This window comes from Amphiura filiformis, chromosome 1 (assembly GCF_039555335.1).
Source record: "Amphiura filiformis chromosome 1, Afil_fr2py, whole genome shotgun sequence".
Taxonomy (NCBI): domain Eukaryota; kingdom Metazoa; phylum Echinodermata; class Ophiuroidea; order Amphilepidida; family Amphiuridae; genus Amphiura; species Amphiura filiformis.
This window is the reverse complement of record NC_092628.1, coordinates 18,072,298-18,092,198: the sequence shown is the minus strand read 5'-3', so window position 1 is coordinate 18,092,198 and position 19,901 is coordinate 18,072,298. Positions and strand designations below refer to the sequence as shown.

Below are 19,901 nucleotides of genomic sequence, written 5' to 3'. Positions count from 1 at the left end.
TATTATAGGGGCAAGGATTACAATTACTGCACTTAAAATTCAGCAACTCAAGACAAGTAGTTATTGATTTATTGATCAAATATTGGTTTTCCCTCATTTTTGACTGTAACTCCACAACTGTTGTCTGTGTTGAAATAAATTTCCAGTGCAGTAATTGTAGTCCTTGCCCTATAATATATATCTTACTTGTCACCAATGCGATATATTTTTTTGAGAAAAAATGCAAAAATAGGCACAAAATTGGGCAGGGGTGTAGTACCCTTAAAAACCTTGCGAGCAAAAACATTGGTGTTGTGTCCAGATGTACCCATTATTTTACTTAAATTGACTAGTCTATTATTAGCTTATTACCCAGTCAGCGTTATATGCCGAGACACAAAAGCTAACTCATTACATTAACCAAATTGACGGAATAGTCAAGAGACTAACGAGCTTCTACGTGATGTAGATCAATCTGTATCAATAATGTAACCCAAGAGTGTATTTACAAGTCACAGGTTTACGGTCTGTTCTTAATCAGCATTTTTAGGTAGATTGATCCGAATTAAACAGTGTCCCGTGAATATTCGTAGGATCTCTCCGACAGAGACGTGACTTAAAGACAGTCAAGGTGATTAAATGTTTAATTTATAAGTAAACATTTATGCAGATTCTCAGAGAGACGGTAAATATCGGGAATTCTACAGAGAATCCGTGTGGTCAAGGTGTGGAATTCGACTATCAATCGATCAATCAATCAAGTTGTCAAGTTATCAACAATCAATAATAAACCGACGTAGGCCTATCATGGAATATTACTAACTAGGCCTACTAACTAATATTCCAAATAAATAAAATAAATAAATAAGTCAGTAAATAAATAAATAGGCATAGGCCTAAATAAATAAATAAATACATAATGCAGAATGCAGTTAGTATTTTAGTTGCAAAATTCCCAACATTCTATTCACACACATTCTATTATAATTTTCTGCTATACACGCAAAGGACCTGTGCCTTTAATATGTCCGCGCCTAATCAATAATGAGTCTTTCACCATGCTCACACACCATGTTAAACTATTGTATCCCTGCAAGTATTATACTGACCAAGTCCTAACACCTCAATGAAATGGATGCTATAACGTACCCAATCAAGCGAACATATCAAGGTCATATCAGGGCGTTATACAAAGAATGGTCAAAGGTCAACGTTTCCAAAGAAGTATAATAATAGATGTAGACACAAGCTTTCGTGCGGGAAACATAAACACATAGTCGTCAGTCGTGTGGTTTTATGAGATTTGATACGGCGCTGAAGTCTATTGGCTGTCCCAAAATCAGTACCAGACCCGGTTTCCAGACGGCAATGTGTGTGTTGTTACAAGGAATGCAAACTCATTTTATCAATGAGTGAACCACATAGAGGAATACGACATCTATCGTGAGCCAATCTGCATTCTGTTGCCTGCAAAAGCCGACGATCAGGTAAAAATTCTAAAAGCAGCGTGACTAGATATTTGCGTTAATTTCATGATACGTGTAAAACGTATTGAAAACGCCAAATTGCAGTCATAAAATATATAATATTAGTAAATCACGAAATCGAATGTTAACGTAGGTATGTGGAAAAGAACTGCAATAACAATAACAAACTATGTGCCCAAAGAGTTGTCTTTGGCATGTCGCTTTTTGAAATATGACCAAAAATATCAAATTTTGGAAAAACGCCCCAAAATTTAAAACAAACGCGAACCTTCCAAAATAAATATATATTAGCACTCGGCGGCCCAGTCACTACCTGCCGCTGTGATTTGGGGTAACTCATTGCTTCCCCTCTCCAGATACCGGAACTTCAAGGTCGCTCATACCCCAGCCCTTAATGTGAGCAAAATTTCAGCTGTCAAAGGCTAGTAAAACTTGTCAGATAGTCAACTGTTTACATGAACCAAACATCCAACCAGTTTGCCTATTGACTGATCAGTATCAACATCGAGTAAAACTGTCGCTATCTAACCCATCAGTGTCAAATTATATCCAGCGTGTCCATGATGTGTAACATCCAAGATAAACACCAGATAGATTAGGGGAGCTTGATGGCTTAGGCTGTGGATCTATATGCTCATCTTTATTTATGCATACACCATGACACAGTAAGGCTTAAGTCAGAGGATGAATGGATGGATAATATCCCACAATGCAACACAATTCGTAAGGTGGGATAATTGTATTGTGTAACACTATGTACCCATTCGATTAATCGCGAAAATGTTTATAGAAAGCAACAACTCAATTTGTCCCTTTATATTATATTTTGTCAAAAAGATACTGCTAATTTATACCTCGTAATTACCATTGGAAAATATAGTCAACCTTGACATGTGTTAGCATAATTATAGTATCATTATACAACATGAAAAACCCCACTGCGTATGAAATGGTTAAATGGAAATGTTTTAAATAATTATTCCTTGATTTAAACTCGGTTTACATAACGCTATTTTACCGTCATTATATCAGAGGTACGCAGTGAGTTACTACACTCCATAGGTACTCCGGCGGTACTTCTATTGTACAATTATTCGACCTATACTAAAGATGGTCCATCGGTCGATAAATAACCGACAGCTTATCATTATGCATAATCATGTTGAGAATGTGATAACCTTTTAATGGTTAGAGTTACAAGGCGACTATGGTTCCAGAAAGACCAATCTATATCACAGTTGTGACAGATGCGGATTTGCGAACCCATGCACCGAATGTAACCAACCAATAAAGGAATCTTGCTGTGTAAACAGAATTACAAATACCATTATTATAATAAAATGCCAAAATTGGTCTCCATATAGATGTATTAGCCTTGGTTTTTTATTTCCAAACACGGTCCATATCGGCTCATTAATCTCTCTGTTAGTTAGATGGATGGAGGGTAGTTCAATCAATCATTGTTATCTACCTCATTTGAAGCTCTTTCTCTTTGCCATAGTGTGTAATATCAGTACTTAGGCAGCTACTGGCGGAATGTACTGATATCTACATGTAAACATATTTACATTACATGGTAGTTTTTTGAGTTGCTTAGACCTTAGATGTCCATTATTACATTATGTGTCCTGCTAACACGAAATGAGCGTAAAGTCGCAAGTTTGTAGTTTCAAGACATATGGCTGTATAATAAACCAGTAGTGTGTCCTTTGAGAATGGCCCATTGTGCCCCCATTCACAAAGGACATACAGACATATTACTGCTTTGAACAGGTACCTAAGAAACAAAGAACACCAACGCAGTAGCCAGTGCGTCTCGAAACTATCAACTTGCGACTTTACGCTCATTTTGTGGTGGCAGTTCACATATGACCTCGTTACCTATACATATTATAAGTAAGAGAAAGGCGTAACACTGGGTATTCCAAACATATGTGACATATTGATTGTTGAAAGAGCATCACTTCAAAGTTACAAAAAAATGTTATTTTTAGACATGATTCCAGTGTCCTTTACTGGTACACTTTAGGTAAGCCAATAATTTGCATGCCCTACATTTTTGAACTGGCATAAACATTCCTACGAGGTGCTGCTCTAGTTCTTTTCTTCGTCAGTTTGGCTACCGTTACTGACATTCAAATTTGTCTACGGTTGTCTTCCAATGGGCTATTCCAGCTGAAATCCACACTACCCCTGTGAAAGATTTTGGAAATACCTTCAGCAGGAGGCGTAAGTTTTGGCCAGAGTTGATAATTTTAAAACCCATACTCCCCCTGTATTATGATTTTACTTATATCTTTCACAACTGGAATGAGTATTTCTTCTGGAAGTTACCCAATTGTTTATTCTATTTGAAACTTATCCTCCCCCTGTGGAAGACTTTAGCTAAATCCTTCACAGGGGTAGTGCGGATTTTAAATGGAATAGCCCAATCCGACTTGCATTGAGGTAATCTCTTGTGATCATTTTGGATGCATTTAGATATTGTCTGCTATGAGCATGATCAGGTCAGAAAAAAATATGCAAACTTCAATATTTGTTCTGATGCAATGTTAAAGGGAATTAGTCACAACATATGGGCATTCTTTGGATATTACATTGCAATTAAAATAAGCAGATTTAACAAACGTGCAATTTATATTTAAGAATATGTATGGCAAAAATATGTATGTTTTTACACACGCTTATTCTACATAAACTAATTATATATCTCCTTTCCACCGTGTAACATCGGTGTTGAAAATTAGCATTTCAAAAATAATAATGTTTATCCTTAAACAATCTCGCGCAGTTTTTTTTAACTACTTACACAATAAGATCAACTTTAAGTAGGATAATGTGAAAAACAGACCTTGTTTTTATGCATCTAAACAACGTGCCGCTAAATTGAACCTGTTTTGGAAAACTAGTTTTTGTTCTGTTGCTGCGTCATAACAGCCACTTAGGTCTGCATTAGTTAAATCCTAATTAATTCAGGTAATAGTCAATCGAAACTTTCAGGTACATTCCGATCGCCATTTTGTATGCCACCAGATGCCACTTATATATGTCAAGTATGCGCACCACGTGTTATGTGCTCCATTGCACTTTCACATCAGTGCTTTAAATTCGATACGTTTTATCTTATTATGTAAAATTTAGAAGGGGTAACATGATAGCTGCCATTTTATAAGGTATTATTTTTGTTAATAGGTAAAAACAAGGTAATCTCCATAAAATGGCTGCCCCGTGTTATTATATTATGTGATTCCTCTGATACCAAAGCATTTTTTTTCCTCTAAAATACTCAAGTCGTAATAAAAATTTGAATAGCTTGATATTGCCATGAAAAATAGACGAACAAAATATTCCTGACTAGTCAGTCCTAAAAACATAGTAAGAACAAGAAACTTAATCAGCCAACTACTTTACCCAAGATGCTTCAAACTCTAGTTTTTCGATATTACTATTTGCTAAAAAATATGACACCCACTTGATTCTGAGGCCGAAAGTGATATCTTGTCTCCTGGTCGTTCCGATCATATCGAGCAAATAAAAAAGTCTCAGTGCCTTCTACTATCAGTATTGGAGGCATACTTTACTTTGTAAGAGTCGTTAACAGTATGCTTCGACTATATTTATAAATACGAATTTATTAATACGCACGTGACCACCTCCGCGCTGCCATAGCAGTAAGTCTCGAAGTGACCTTCTACATAGCGTGTGGTCTTCCTGTACATTTGAATGTAAAGGCTATAAGCAACGCGAGACTGTGCAGTAAAATTGTCTATTTTGTTCAGCTTTGTGATTATATTGTAAACGTTTCCGTCGATAATATTCTTTTCCATTAACAAATACTTTCAAAATGTTGTTTTTGATAACATATTACAAATTCGAAATCCCACATGTGTAATAAATTTGCTATTAAACTAACACTTAAATTTGATTATATTCATATATCTAAAGAGTTCCTATCCTTTTCGATGGCATGAGGATTTGGTCACGCTTGGTCTTAGTATGTTGTGCGTATTTATAAATATAGTCGAATGTAGCTGGTTAATGATTCCGACAGGAAAAAACACACTAGGCAGCTTTTTGCATTTTCGCCTTTGTTACACTTCCACTTACCTTGTAATGCACTTTGCTCCATTCATCCTGTTTATCACCGGCATCTCCACCTGTTTAAACACAACCCACCCGTAAGGAATGTGTCAATCTTCTTTCTGATTTAAAAGCTGACAAATTGTCGCTGTAATACTTTTCACCCGTTATGATCAAAAAATGTCTTAAATCTCTAACGAATCATCTCAAGTTCCACTGGAAAAATACTAAGAATATTTTCTGTTCATAAGAAGGTACTTTGCTCCAGGGTTTACAAAATGGGTATAAATACTTTGCAATATGATTTTTTTCTGCATAGTTGTGGACTTATCTAATATGCAAACACCGTCCACATAGAGAGGGACTAAGGTATTATGCGCAACAGTTTTTCGTATACTACCTTCCTGCCTCAGTGAATCGTTGACAAAAGATGAAGAAAATGGCAAGCGCTTTGATTTTTTTTTCTTTGTGACTATCTGTTAGGCTGCATGTTTTACTGAAAGTGTAATAAGAAGAAATGTCACAGGTGTTTTGAACACATTATTGCTAATATGCTGAAATATATTTCAGTAAGAATAGTTTAAACATACGTTCTCGGTAGAGTTTGAAAAGACATGACATTTTTGCAGAAAAGTCTGAATACCTCTCTTAAATAAAACGTCTGAACCAAGACATTTTTGCAAAACAAATACTCAGAAAAGTACTAGACACTACGATAATAAGATAGCAGTTTCCCGCAATATACTATCATATATTTTTGCACATTAATATGATTAAGTGTATTTATTACTCTCCCACATAACGCCTCGTCGCCCATAACCACCGCCACGGTCGCAGCCGTGTCGCTTTTTGCATTTATTACCAACCATGCCGCGACAAAAAAACGTAAACACTGAATTTCCAACCTATACGTGTCACATGTGGAATATATCTCTAAGGAATAACTCTCGTGAAATGACTCCTCACATGAGTCTAGATCACTGAGAGCGCCAAAGCATGCAAAGATTGGCTGCTTGCTGCTATCGACAACAACCAAGAAGTCTCTTAGGACACCTCTCATGAAAACTAGGTGGACACGCTAGCCGATAACATATCGTTGATTTGAAAGCAGACGATTTAAGAAAGCAGCACACCTTAAAATACGCGGGAATTCTAACGTCGTCTGCATCAATTTTTATGCAGGAGCACGAGTGTGTATGTATTGAGTTTAAACTACGCGTGTGCATTAGCGAGTCTACTGCTCCTACACGACTTACCTACGTCGAATTTATATTGCCTGTTATGTGGATATCGTGATATGATAATTTTTCTCTTTACACTTTTGGAAATAAGTATTTTGTTCTAACAACGGAACGTATTTGTCGGATATTATATTAGTAAGTATGCCATGCCCTTTGATGTTATTTTGTGGCGGAATGCATTTGTTGCTCGAACACACGTGTGCCATGGAATTACCTATTGTATTATTGTGATTTTTTGACTGGCAAGATACAAGGTTACCTACATCGCTTATCTAAGGAATACTTTCCACGATGGTTTCCGGTAAGTTGTGGGTACAGGGTTAGAGAAAGAGTTATACAGCTGAAATAAACAAAGCGAATTCATTGGAGTAAGGTAAGGGAACTTGATTACCGCAATTTGTGATAGACAATAATGAAACCAGTGGTGTAGTGTCATATGAGCCATATATGTTATTAATGATGATAAACTTGAAATTATACTGATGTTTATCACAATTAAAGCGTTCAATAAATGGTCATAAATGGGCAGTAAAGGTAAAGTGTACGTATATTATTGAATGCAACATATCTTGGCATTATAATGAGGGCTCACTTACTGAACAGTTTTGATTTTGGAATCTACCAGTGTATTAATCACTTGGGAAGCTAACCAACAGAGGGAGTGCGGTGACTGAAAAGATCAGATGTGAAAATCTATTAATTGTATACAAATCAATACAAATTGTTACGAGTTTTATGCTTAAATGTAATAGCCCGAGTATGCACCAATGGTAAGTAGACTACGGAGAAGTCTAGGTGGCACGTGACCTCATCGATTTGAAAATATAGAAAATCCCATAGGAAAATTGCCAAAAAACAGCTTGTGCATCCGATCAAGCCTGATGCTCCCCCATGATGGTTGGTCCACCAAGGATAACTCACGCTACACCACTGATTGCAACCCTAATTGAACCCGTGACCTTCGGGTTACTGCTCCGGCGCTCTTCCAACTGAGATAATGACCTGTAGATGCGAAAAGCCATGTTAATTCATTATTTCAAACTATTTTTATTTTCATCTCGATTATTGTTAACCCTTTGATCAAGACTTGTTGACAGCAGCCATAATTTAGTTCGTTTACTTATTGCTATGCCAATTTAACCATCTCATCAACTTTTTACACTGTACACAGATGCTTCGAATGAGTACAGTTAGACCAATAAATTCTTGCTCACAGATGCCTCCAGCCTGTCTGATATTATTTCAACACAATCTTACTTATTCTACACAGTAGTTGAATAGAAAGCATTAAGGCTCATTCATTGAGAGTAGTTGAATTAAATACACTGACTGAGGAACCATATCAATTTGATACCTTTCCGGCTAATTACACTGCCTGATTCCCCACGATGCCCGTCTGCATTGGATGACCTTTTATTCTGACATTTAATGCATTAAATGCCGGTTACTATAGTAAACAAACCAACTTATCGAATTCTTGAAGAACCGCTGTACCAATACTATGCTTATTTGTACTAATTTGATCGCATTTTTCATATTAGTTTTCAGTGTATAAATGAAAATGCAATGTTTTCGATTTTTTTAATCTGTTATGAAAATATTCTTTGAATTAGCGTTTACGCGGGAGTTTGTACCTAAATGGTTATATACCAATGGTGTTAATCTCAGCGGTGCTAGGACTGCTATCCCCCTGGTTATCTGTTTACTCTATTTAATATCATAGTAGATGGTCTAATTTACAGATATATTTTTTTCACACGTGCATGACGTAGGGGACCAGCTTTTTGTTATTGAGACCTCACCTAGTTCAGGGGCAGTTGCCGAACGCAGGTGATTTCTGTAGCCTTGTGTTTCTGTTGTTTTTGTTTTTGTTTCTGACCTTGGTCCAGTTCTAGTTTAGTTTTGCAAGCTATTGCTAGTAGAGGCAAAACTATTTTATAGTTAAGTGTTCGTCTCCGTTTTCCTATTCTCATTTCTGGTTTTGTTTTTATTCTTATTCTTGTACTTGTTCTTGTTCTTATTTTTATTCTTATTCTTATTCTTATTCTTATTCTTATTCTTATTCTTATTCTTATTCTTATTCTTATTCTTATTCTTCTTATTCTTATTCTTATTTTCATTCTTATTCTTATTCTTATTCTTATTCAATTCTTATTCTTATTCTTATTCTTATTCTTATTCTTATTCTTATTCTTATTTTCATTCTTATTCTTATTCTTATTCTTATTCTTATTCTTATTCTTATTCTTATTCAATTCTTATTCTTATTCTTATTCTTATTCTTATTCTTATTCTTATTCTTATTCTTATTCTTATTCTTATTCTATTCTTATTCGTATTCTTATTTTCATTCTTATTCTTATTCTTATTTTCATTCTTATTCTTATTCTTATTCTTATTCAATTCTTATTCTTCTTCTTATTCTTATTCTTATTCTTATTCTTATTCTTATTTTCATTCTTATTCTTATTCTTATTCTTATTCTTATTCTTATTCTATTCAATTCTTATTCTTATTCTTATTCTTATTCTTATTCTTATTCTTATTCTTATTCTATTCTTATTCAATTCTTATTCTTATTCTTATTCTTATTCTTATTCTTATTCTTATTCTTATTCAATTCTTATTCTTATTCTTATTCTTATTCTTATTCTTATTCTTATTCTTATTCTTATTCTATTCTTATTCGTATTCTTATTTTCATTCTTATTCTTATTCTTATTTTCATTCTTATTCTTATTCTTATTCTTATTCAATTCTTATTCTTATTCTTATTCTTATTCTTATTCTTATTCTTATTCTTATTCTTATTCTTATTCTTATTATCATTCTTATTCTTATTCTTATTCTTATTCTTATTCTTATTCTTATTCAATTCTTATTCTTATTCTTATTCTTATTCTTATTCTTATTCTTATTCTTATTCTTATTCTTATTTTTATTCTTATTTTTGCTTGGTCACAAACAATGATTTAATTAACAATGAACTTATTCAAGGAATGATTGATAGAATTCTATTCAGTAGCTTATTTTGCTACAGATGAATCGCTCGATACAAGTCAAGTATAATTTCATGAAGTGTGAATGTTAAGGCTAGCTTCTTACTAGACCCGTATGGGACATGTAATCTCAAACCTCGATTGGAATGAACTGTACTTCAACGGGTACAAATTTAGGCGGATTTTGTGATTGTAATTGCAACTGACGTCACTAACTGTTGATCTTTTTAGAAGAGGTAAATTTAATATGAGTTTATTTATGCTCCGATTGTCATAGTGACGAGCGGCTAAATTTTGGCAAATGAACTGGGTCGCTATTTATAAAGCATCCAGATATGTGCAATCTCATTGGTCAATTCTCAGTGGCTTCTCGCTAGCGATTATATTATACTATTACAGTTCAAACCGTCATCTTGAGAGACAAAGTACATACCAGAATATGTTTCTGTGTTTGCAGTTCAGGTTGTATTGGCAAAATTCGTTTGTGTGAACGATACATCGCTTTATCAGTCAGCCATTTTCATTTGCAAAATTATGCTAACTAAACTATACATGAATCCAATCTTATTATGAGAACAAGGACACTCCCAGGTAGGGTCACCAACATAAACGGATTTTAATATCTCACCCACAGAAATGAAAGCCAGTGAAAAATAACCGCTGACCAAAATAATCAATTTGATTCACCTCATTTCCTTATTCACATTCATATATGAGACCGGAATATAGAGATACAGACCGGAACAGAAACACCTTCGTCTAGAAATAAATAAATTGAATAACACGTCTAGAAAGTGTGCTTTAAGACACTGCTATAATTATATTTTGACAGTAAAATGTAATATTTTATAATACTATGTGATCTGCTATAACGAAATGAGGGTAAAGTCGCAAGTTGATAGTTCTGTGACCCCATGGCTACTGCGTTGGTGTTGTTTGTTTCTTACGTACCTGTTCAAAGCAGTAGTATGTCTGTATGTCCTTTGTGAATGGAGGTACAATGGCCCATTCTCGAAGGACATACTACTGGCTTGTACAGGTGCGCGGCAAACAAAGAACATCAATCCAGTCGGCGAGAATGTCTTGAAACTACCAACTTGCGACTTTACGCTCATTTCGTGTTAGCAGGACACATATGAATAATGAGATGATAGTGCGTTTATACCGTAATTAAACAATTTTTATGCACGCATATAACAACGTATACAATAGTAATGTTTCTGTTGTTTTTGTCGGAGGTGTTCTTGTTTCTGACCTTGGACCAGTTCCAGATTAGTTTTGCAAGCTATTGCTAGTAGTGGCAAAACTACTTTATAATAGGTTGTTCGTCTCCGCTTTCCTATTCTCATTTCTGGTTTTATTCTTATTCTTATTCTTATTCTTATTCTTATTCTTATTCTTATTCTTATTCTTATTCTTATTCTTATTCTTATTCTTATTCTTATTCTTATTCTTATTCTTATTCTTATTCTTATTCTTATTCTCATTCTTATTCTTATTCTTATTCTTATTCTTATTCTTATTCTCATTCTCATTCTCATTCTCATTCTCATTCTCATTCTCATTCTCATTCTCATTCTCATTCTTATTCTTATTTTCATTCTTATTCTTAATGCTATTTTCAGTCCTTATCTTATCACGCTATCCTTGTATATTCTGTATTGATTTTCTTGCTAAGCTGCATTTAAAACTCGATAGACAGGCACGTGCATCTGACTATAACAACGTATACAATGGTAATGTGGGGATTGGTTAAACTATATTTGTTTCTACTTGCCTTGTTTCACATTTGAATACTATCATTGCTTACATGTACAATTTTCAAACTATAGTCTTTTTGAAAATATGTCCTTGACGACTTCCTTACTTAATGTTGTATTAATTTTTTTGTATCAGCACTTTTCATTCTAGTGATGGACAACCTCTTATCTTATATACGTCTTAGCAGCTCTTAGCGATTGATACTCCAAATACATTGTAACTATCCACCATACAGACATATCTGCATGGTCTATGTATCCACATGCTGCATACACGACAACCTGTGTAACCATAGTTTCAGAATCAAAATCAAGGTCACCTCGTGCAAGTCAATTAGTCTTCCTATACGACTCTAAAGCTGATTAATCATATCATTACAACACTGAAATCAAATCAATTTACCGACAAAGCGAATTGAATAGACAATGGGTTCACAAAACAGGGCGTGTGCTATGTTTTTATATATAGAGAAAAATGATTTAACATAGCAACATTAAAATGTATTCATAAACGTAGGCAAAAGCACCTGTTAATATGTTATGAAGCCTGTCATTGTCTTCGTGTAGATGTGACTTGCCGTTATCAGGTGCATTTCTTTTCAATTGTCAACGGACAAGAGTATCTTAGATTTGATGCGTGCATCGATTGTATTTTTGAGCATAGGTAATATTTTAATCTCATCTCAGTGAATTTAAAACGTTCTCATAATTAGTTACCATCAGAATTCGAAGTCGGATTTCAGATTTATCAAAAACATTACATAAGTTAAAACATATATATATAGTTAAAACATACATATATTAAACTTGAAACATCAACAAACATTTTGAAAGCAAGAAAAAACATTGATCTGCAGCAATTGAGTCATCAAATAGTAAAATTATTAAACAAAACGGAGAAAATAAGTACATTATTTAGATATTGAATAAGATTTGAATGGAACAGCCAAAAGTGCAAGTTATATTTAAGTAAAACCATTGGAACATTTTATTTTTAAAAGGGGCAAATTGATGGCACTATATTGTATACATTTTAATGTTATTGTTTTGGGGAATCTGATAAGTATTGGAATGCCTCAGGTTCACGATGAGGGTACTCATATTGCGTGGTAACTATTCTGAGTCAGCATATTTTGATATAAAATTGGATCAATTGAGCCCATATTTTAAAACTCATAGCAACACCAATAAATATTGGGCGTAAAGCACCTAATTTTATCATTATTGTGTTTTGAACCTATTACTTTCACACACTTGAATTCATCAAAACATAATAATCTGCCAAATTGGGAGTTGAGTGAATTTTGTACAAACATGACTTGCATTATAAGAATTCCGTGTTACTTAGGCACCACGTTCAATTTGGTCCTATAGAACTATCGGTGCCCGGTTAGGTACCGATGACCCTTAACATCGCTCCCTGGAGATATAATAAATTGTATCAAGCATAATAATTAAAAGTTGCATAGTGTTATTGTTTTTCATTTAAATAAAAAAACAAATGCAAGGTACAAATATTCAGGGTATGATAAAAAGTGTCATCGGTACCTCTTCGGGCATGCACTGATAGCGCTATAGGACCAAAACAAATGTTGTGCCTTACGAAAGCACACCATTCATAATCTGGTGAAGTCACAAACGTGATCGCAAGTTGTGATCTGAAAATGTATCATAACTTGTGCATACTTGGTCACTAGCAATGGTTGATAGACTTCTATTCAGTAGATTATTTTGCTGCAGATAAATCGCTCGAAACCGACAAGTCAAGTATAATTTCATCTTGTGCAAGTGTGAATGCTAAATAAACTGACCTCCAATTTAAGGCTAGCTTCTTACCAGACTCCGTGTGGTACATGTAATCTCAAATCCCGATTGGAATGAACTGTACTTCAACGGGTACAAAATAAGCTGAATTGTTTGGTTATAACTGACGTCACTAACTGTTGATCTTTTTAGAAAATGTAAATTTAATCTGGATTTATTTATGCTCTGATTGTTATAGTACAGTGACGAGCGGCTGAATTGGCAAATGATCTGGGTCGTTATTTATAAAGCATCCAGATATGTGCCATCTCATTGGTCAATTCTCAGTGGCTTCTCGCTAGCGATTATATTATATACTATTTCAGTTCAAACCGTCATCTTGAGAGAAAAAGTACATACCGGAATCTGTTTCTGTGTTTGCAGTTCAGGTTGTATTGGCAAAATTCTGTTGTGTGAACGATACATCGCTTTATCAGTCAGCCATTTTCATTTGCAAAATTATGCTAACTAAACTATTCATGAATCCAATCTTATTATGAGAACAAGGACGCTTCCAGGTAGGGTCACTAACATAAACGGATTTAAACATCTCACCACATAAATGAAAGCCAGTGAAAAATAACCGCTGACCAAAATAATCAATTTGATTTACCTCATTTCCTTATTCACATTCATACGAGTTTGAATTAATTCTCAGACCGGAACAGCAACGGCTTCGTCTAGAAATAAATAAATTGAATATATTAACACGTCTAGAAAGTGTGCTTTAAGACACTGCTATAATTATATTTTGACAGTAAAATGTAATGTTTTATAATATGTGAACTGCTTCCACGAAATGAGCGTAAAGTCGCAAGTTGGTAGTTTCGAGACGCCCTGGCTACTGCGTTGGTGTTCTTTAACGCACCTGTTCAAAGATGTTGTATGCCTGTATGTCCTTTGTGAATGGGAGCACAATGGGCCATTCTCAAAAGACATACTACTGGCTTGTACAGGTGCGCGGCAAACAAAGAACATCAACTCATTCAGCCAGAATGTCTTGAAACCACCAACTTGCGACTTTACGCTCATTTCGTGTTAGCAGGACACATATGAATAATGAGATGATAGTGCGTTTATACCGTAATTAAACCATTTTTATGCACGCATAAAACGTGCTTCATGATCTGTGTAAGCTATAAGCAGCACATTGATTTCTCCAGCTCAAATTGAGCACACTATGCAATAAAAAGAATATTGAACTTGTTTTATTAACATGTTATTTGAGATGGGCCAATACGCGACAAAATATTATTACGTTGTATACCCATTTATTTTGCTTGATTTATTTTTTCACGAAATAAACATAAGGTGTCTTTTGTGATGACCAAAGCAAAGATGACATAAAACACATTTTTAGGTTTTGCTTGAGCGATAGAATATATATCATATAATACAGACTTGACATTTAGTATTGAATATTTTTTCGCAAAATTCCAAGACCTGTCTGGAAGGGGTCTGCATAAACCGCACGGGCTAAATATTAATTGGGGTGTGTCGGGAGATGGTGCAAAATAATTGTTGAATTGTGAACACTTATTAGTATTTAGGTATAGGTTTAGTAAATATCACCAATCAATTTGATAATATCAGAATAATGTTGCTCAAATTCAGAATTTTACACCCACAAAAATCAATTCAGTATCCTTAAAACCGCCATTTTAGGCTAATTCGCTACATTATGAGCGCCATAATGTAAACTAATGGAAAGCACATTTTCTGTCAAAAAATTATTTTACACCATCTCCTGACACATTCCAAATAATATTTATGCAGACCAGTCTTGGAATTTTGCGAAAAATATTCCATACTAAATGTCAAGTCTGTAGATATGCAGAAAACCTCATCTGATATTTTGCCCAAAACAATTTACCTCCGGTGCTCTAATGTAATTTAGACCATAAGATAATTTTACCAATTCTTGGTTTACCATTTATATAGGCCAATTATAGTTTGCCACACGTACATTGCAGGGAGGATGTACTAGCACAAGGATATATCAGAATGTATCCGTATTATATTAATAGGCCAATCAGTTGGTCTTTTAACCTTCGGAAATGTTTCTGAATGTCACATTGCTCCGGTTGTGGTCAACTATTTACATTTGATGTCTCTCTGCTAATATTGCCCCGGGAATATTGCACAACTTTAAAAAGTCGCTACATCTGATTGGTATTTCTCGTTGGTTGTTGCTGTGGTTGTTGTTGTTCTTCGTGTGTTCAGCTGCCGCCATTTTAAATGAAGACGAACTTTGATGTTAATTGTTACGGTTGTATAACTTAGTTTTGGAAAGCTTAACTAAAAGTACTTGACCTTTTGTAGTTGTACTGGTACTCGCAGGAGTTTTTATTGTTCTAAAAACATTTCTCTACTTCAGCGATTTCAAATTACTGACGGACTTTATTTCAAATAATGTCATGAAAAGGACTATTATGATTGGATGAAAGCAGTGGAGCTAGCATCTGCCCGGGAGCATTTGTTTACTAGTGGACAGATTTTTCGTCTGCAACAATCTCACAAATGTATATGTCACGCTCTTCATACGTTACTGTTGATTTTCTATATCCAATATACCATTAATGAAGTTTTCCTGACTATTTTCGGCAAGCAGTGTTTGTCAATAATAAATCACATTGTTTGATTGCTAGGTGGCAAATAATCTTTCAAACACAAACATTTGCGGCAAAATGCACTCGAGTCGTGTCGCTCTTATTGGATACTGTGATTTATTAAATCAAGAAATGTTGTTGTCACTTGGGTATAAAATCAATGAAAACAAACGCAATCAAGGAAAACAAATGTTCGCTCACTTGACAATCTGACGAAATGTTTGAAATCATTTTTGCCTAGTTTCACATTTTTATAGTGAGTAGAATTCTTTCTCTATAATCCCGTGCTTCCCACGCTCTCCTACTGGTAATGTAAGCAGAACTGAAAGATCCAATGCCAAATCGTATCCATCATCAGTAAATTAGAGGCAAAGTCAATCTTTTCAAATTCTAAGAACTGAAACATTCTATAACCATCTGAATGTATTTTCAATAACCATGTTACTAATATTAGGGATGCCCACTGTCAATACAGTTTCCACTAGAACGATTTTTCATTTACTGTGTGCGTGCACTCACACACGTATTGTCTATGGAGAAACTGATCGATACAAGAAATCCCAGGCATGTTAAATGGCGTACATACTTGTTTTGATCCAAATGTAAGCCTATATCAGGGTGTTTCAAGAAATTCCTGATTCCACCAGAAAACATTCACCAAACTTTTTCCTGTTTGGTCAGTAAATAGAGAGGACCTTCCTGCATGAAGAGATCAACTTTTTTAATGAAAATTTAATGAGATGAGAACTACAACAGGTTGAAGTGACACCATTCCGTGCATCAGGTGTTCAAACGCAATTATCTCCGAATTTGGAGTGAATCAGACAAGCAAACTTACATACTCATAAAATTTAACTATTTATGAAGACAAAATGTGTAGGATGTTCAGAAATTTAAGAATGTTTAAGCCTACCGCGGCCCATCTCAAATCATGCACTTCCCCGTGCACTTCTCACTACCATGTCCATTTCATAGGGAGTATAAAAACCGGGGACCATCATGGCTTCCATGCACACAGTGTATTGCTCAATGTAGTAAAGATAACCTTTGAGTTGGAGCAAATTTCTCAAAATTGGTAGTGATTAATGTTACCAAACTTATGCCATGATGAAATATAATAATTTTTGAAGATAAAATGTGCTGACCTTAAAAGATTGAACAATGTTTAAGACTACCGCTTTTCATTTGAAATAATGCACTTATTGTTCATCTCCTCTATGGAGATATTTTCCATGGCGGCCATCTATGATCATACTTGAGGTTTCAACAAACAAACCATGGGTTTTGAGGTCTTATAGTTTTTGTTGTATGTCAACAAAATCGATTACATTTTCAGGATGATCTTATTTTCATGTTGTTATAAGCAAATATAATGTTCCAGATAAGATAGTTAATAAATACATTAAGAAAAAGTACCTTAAAGTTGCACTTTCTGTTAGTATTCCTTTTTGGACTTTAACTTTTTAACATGTTCTAGCAGCCCTATATAAAACCGTGACACTCGAAAGGCCATATCTCTGGAATGAAACGTCCGATTAAGATTATTTAAACGCCAAAATGTTTCTTTCATCAATTCCCATCCAATAAGTTAGGTCTGAATCAATTTAAAAGTACTTCAATTTTTAGTGGACATGCCTACTAATATTGTCAAGGCTAGTAAACTAATAATAAGGCATAATATTAAGATTATGTTTGTCTTTATGTATGTGTGTGTTTTTCATTCAATGCCGCCGCACAGTTTCCTCATTTAGATATTGCTTCTGCTACGTTTTGAGCATGTGATAGATGTAGATGTAGAAACTCGTCTATATATTACAGAGTTAAAGTAATTTACAAAACTAAGATTGTTTACCCAGCTAACACAAAAATATTCTTATAACATTTTTTCAAAATGTTTTAATAACATTTAAATGTCAGTTCATGAAAACTTTTTACAACGTTATTGTAAAATATTTTGGGCAAACATTTTTGCAAATATTTTTTCAACGCATAAATAAAATTCTGTTCAGAATGTTTTCCATTAAGTATTAAAAAAATGTTTTTGAATGTTATTAAAAACGTTGTTATACCTTTTATATAATCTGCCATTTAAACGTTTTCTGCGAAAAAAAATTATGTTTGTTGGGTACTAAGTAGTTTTTCTGACAATAAGCTACGATACCTCCAAGGTAATATAAACCTCCTCTTCACGTCCAGGCATGATATATAATCACCTTTAATCTGCTCTAATATGAAAATCAAAAGACAACTTAATCGTTATGTGTCATACAGGTAAACACATCGGTTATATGTCAACTTGACACATATACTTTCATGGCGTTTCCTTTTACTGACAATTCTGTAAGCATAACCTAATATTTAATTTAAATGTCATATTGATTATACAGGAGCCACTTCAACCTTCGTAATTGACGATAAATATCCTCAGGTTAATGTATATCTGTCAATAATTGTGATATAGTTTACATTTCTTTGTTTTATAAACAAAACTGATATTTATATTAGTTAATCGCGAATGGAAAAGAGTGTGCCAAACAAAAGCTTAACAGTGTTAAGAAACTTGTAATAGATTTTGTCAAGACATGCATAAATACTTGTACTTACTGAATTCATGTGTACTTCAAACGTGAATTTTCTTAAGTGCTAGACCATCTATATATTGGTTATTATTTCAGAGCAGTCAAATCTATTTGACATTTTATAGATGAAAGAGGTTTATGATACATTATTGATACGTGCCTTTACGTGAATTTTATATCACATAGCTTTGCTAGTTAAGTGTTGTAGTATCTAACTTTAACGACTGTCATTGTCATTTTATTTGCTGTTCGGAAATCTTGATATTTTGTTAAATTTGCATAAATCTACCAGGTGTGTCGATTCCTTTAGGGTAATTCGAAGGATTGCTGTATTTTTATTTTGCATATTCTCATCGTTATTCTTATATTTCTTATTCTTATTGTCGCTGCTGCTCTTGTACTTATTCTTGTTTTTGTTGCATTCTCATTCTTATTTTATTCTTATTCTTATTTTTATTCTGACCATTACCTTATTCTTTTTTATCTTTTTTTATAATCATCCTTATTCTGATTGTGCTATACTCGTTCACTCTGTATTGATTTTCAAGCTAAGCTGCATTTAAAACGCGCTACAGTACGTATACATGTATCTGGCTAGTTCTGTATTCAGGTGTGTAGCCAGTGGCCAGAAATTTTTCAGGGATAAAATTGGGACGGCAAAGAGTAAAGAATCCTTAAAATGACAAAAAAAGGGACAAAAAATTGAGAAATGGGGACGAAAATTTGGCCTTGCCCCCTAAAATCTTGGCTACGCTAATGTCTGTATTGCAAACTTGTACGGCTATTACCCTTGTAAAACAATACGAACTCTAGTAACTGGAACTCAACATCATCATCATACTGAGTACACAATTATGTCCTGTACGGCCTGTGGAACCATGGCCTTTCTATATGACTTTAAAGCTTATTTATCTTGTCATTACAATACTTAAATCAAATCAATAACTAACTAAGCGAAGTGCATAGACTTAGACTTCCAAAGCAGTGTGTTGCCTATGTTTTTATGCATAAAACAAGATATACATATTATTGCAAAATAAACTTAGACCGAAACACCTGTTAATATGCCGCCACATAGCAGGTGATCATATTATCATCTTTGTGTGGACATGACATGTATATATCAAGTGCATTTCATTTAATTGTCAAAGGACGAGAATATCCCAAGTTTGATGCGTCTATTGATTGTACCGGTGACCGGTGAAATCTGAAATTTGAAATCTGAGATTTGAGATTTGAAACCTTAGTGAATTTAAAACAAAAACCAATAGCAATTTGGAAAGCACTTAGCGTAAAATGTATGAAGTTTGCTAGCTACCATCAGGTTTAAAACTTAGAATTTATTAAAAACCAATCCGCAATTA

The 19,901-nt window shown here is 34.1% G+C and overlaps 1 protein-coding gene across 1 annotated transcript in view; it reads left to right on the top strand.

Annotated features, from left to right (window-relative positions):
* The first annotated feature begins 6,493 nt into the window (after positions 1 to 6,493).
* LOC140162964 (3',5'-cyclic-AMP phosphodiesterase 4C-like) overlaps positions 6,494 to 19,901 on the top strand; it is a 573,837-nt gene continuing 560,429 nt past the window's right edge. The window contains exon 1 of the mRNA XM_072186398.1: positions 6,494 to 6,922. The gene's annotated coding sequence lies outside the window, so the exon portion shown is untranslated. The remainder of the gene's footprint in view (positions 6,923 to 19,901) is intronic.